A 2,347-nucleotide genomic window follows, 5' to 3' on the forward strand; every position below is an offset into this window, starting at 1 on the left:
GCCTGGCCCGCCAGTCCTCTAGAGATACCCGACGCACTCCAGCCACCCGCCACGGCCACCGCTCACGAACCCAGCAGGCGCCAGACAAGGTACACAGACGGGCTGACAGATGTTAACTGCTCAGCGCTCCATCACTCCCGGCCAGGGAACAGGCCTCACGGCTTGCTGGACCCCGGCGCCCACGGAGGCGATCACGTGTCTGCCAGAGCAGTCAGCTGACCGCTTGCTCCATTGCGCAGGCGCAGATCTCCCGGTGGGGCTGGAAGGCTGAGGAGCCCGGAGCGGGGGCGGGAAAAGGGGCAGGGCGAGCACGGACAGGCTGCCCCGGAGGTCGCTAGGGGGCGGGACGGCGTAGAGGGGGGCCCCGGAGCGCTTCCGGGGTGGGCGGGGCCTGGGCAGGCCTAGGTCTGGGCTTTGGGCTGGAGGGGCTTGACGCCTCCTACTGTCTCCGGCGGCCTCTGCTGCATCGTGGACTTTCCTGTTTTCGGATTCCTGCGGGTTAGGATTTATTTGCAACTCCTGCACGGACTTGTCTGCTGTGGGTTTCCTGATATCCTTAATTCCTTGCGGGCCAGCTCCGCTTAACCCGGTAATTGCCCCTGGATACCGAGGTGTACCAGGCACTCAGTGCTAGGGTTTTAGCTCGCAGCGAGCTCATATCCAGTTCTATAACACAGCTCTGCACACGTGTCAGAAATGCCAGAGACTTTATCTGGCTTCTCAAAATGAGCCTGAAGGCATTTTTTGTAAATTGTACATTGCAAATAAAGCTTTATGTGCTGAAGAAAATATTACCATATCCCTGTGCCGCCCATATGGTGTCCACTACCGAGCATTTGAAATATGGCTCACGTGCCTTGGAAACTGAATTTTAAACTTCATTTCATTTTAATTAAAATTTAACGCCTGTAATCCCAGCTTTCGGGAGGCTGAGCAAGGAGGATCTCCATGAGTTTAAGGCTATGTAGTGAGTTCAAAGCTAGCCTGGAATACAGTGCAAGACCCTATTTTCTTAAACAGTCTTTCCCACCCCTACAGGACTGGTGGGTCATCCGGAAGTATCTTGTCACAGAATTGATGAACTTGGCTTCTGCTTTGGAAGGAAAAACGACTCTTTCTACTCTTTTTTTTTTTTTCTACTCTTGATTGCATGTTTGCTTTATCTTCTGCAGAACTAAGTCCTTTTGATGTTTCAGTACTTTTTGCTGTTTTGAAATATCGTGACCTTCTGATCTTGGTGTTGCTAGTTCTGAGTGATTTCCGTTCTGGCTCGATTCTGAGCATTGCTGGCTGGAGTACCTTTCTATCTCATGGATGTCTTCACTGGAAATTTTCTTCAGTTTCCTCCTCAGCAAAATCATCATCTTTTTCTCCATCATCTTCATCTGTGGCAAAGTTTACTTTTTTATGGAAAACGCCATTTCCAGGGACAGATCGATTCCCAGATATGCTTGAGTCTCCCATCCTCCTCTTTATCTTCTGATGCTATTTCTACCTGAACAACTGAGTGTGGTGTACTCGCATGCATGGGCCCTCAGCTCCCAACCAGAAGGCCAAGCCAGAAACGCTACAGAACACCCCACAATGCACGAGACAGGCCCTAAACAGAATTATCTAAAGTGCAGGTAGTGCTGAGACCAAAAACTCTGGTACCAGACCCATGAGATCTCAGATTCCCAGATTTTGTGTGTATGTGTGTGTGTGTGTTTGTGTTTGTTGTACTGGGCGTGGAAGTCAGGGATACTGTATCACTGAGCTATATTCCTACCCCTTTGTTTATATTGAGACAGGGTCTCAAAGTGCCCGGGTTGGTCTTGAATTTGTGGCCTTCTGAACAGTTGGCATTACAGACATCCACCATCATGCCCAGCTAGGTGCCACAGTTTTTTATTACCAAGATAGTGTATAATACCATTGGGTTTTTAATCTGTAAAATTGAGATGATATCTTTGTCTATTGTTATGAGAATACAGTCATTTCCAAGATGGAAAGAACTAAGTTCATGCACCAAAGTACCACTGTAAAATGGAGTCATATAAATGGTGACAGTCACTTGAACACTGTGGGATGTCACTAGGCTCATCCACAAGCTAAGGGACCAACCCCCTGTATGACATCCTGATAGTGAATTCTTGGCTTGTCACCATCAGAGCTTTCTATATATTGTAGCCCACCCTGGAGAAGAATGCAAACAAATGTTTTAATCAGTATGTGCAGATTATTTAAAGAAAAACACTTTTTTATTAACAAGTATTAATTGCACATACTAATATGGTTCCATATGTCACACCCTGATTTTAGAGATGAAAAAAAAAAAAAAAAACACCAAGGCTCAAAGAGATTTTGA

General features: G+C 47.4%; 1 protein-coding gene across 3 annotated transcripts in view; it reads right to left on the minus strand.

Annotated features, from left to right (window-relative positions):
* The window catches only part of Atp6v1c1 (ATPase H+ transporting V1 subunit C1), a 42,938-nt gene extending 42,710 nt beyond the window's left edge, over positions 1–228 (minus strand). For all 3 annotated transcript variants that reach the window (XM_010612117.3, XM_010612118.3, XM_010612116.3), the window contains exon 1: positions 71–228. The gene's annotated coding sequence lies outside the window, so the exon portion shown is untranslated. The remainder of the gene's footprint in view (positions 1–70) is intronic.
* Between the last annotated feature and the right edge of the window lie 2,119 nt (positions 229–2,347).

This window comes from Fukomys damarensis, unplaced genomic scaffold (genome assembly GCF_012274545.1).
Source record: "Fukomys damarensis isolate Sample0158 unplaced genomic scaffold, DMR_v1.0_HiC HiC_scaffold_5, whole genome shotgun sequence".
In the NCBI taxonomy this organism is placed as follows: domain Eukaryota; kingdom Metazoa; phylum Chordata; class Mammalia; order Rodentia; family Bathyergidae; genus Fukomys; species Fukomys damarensis.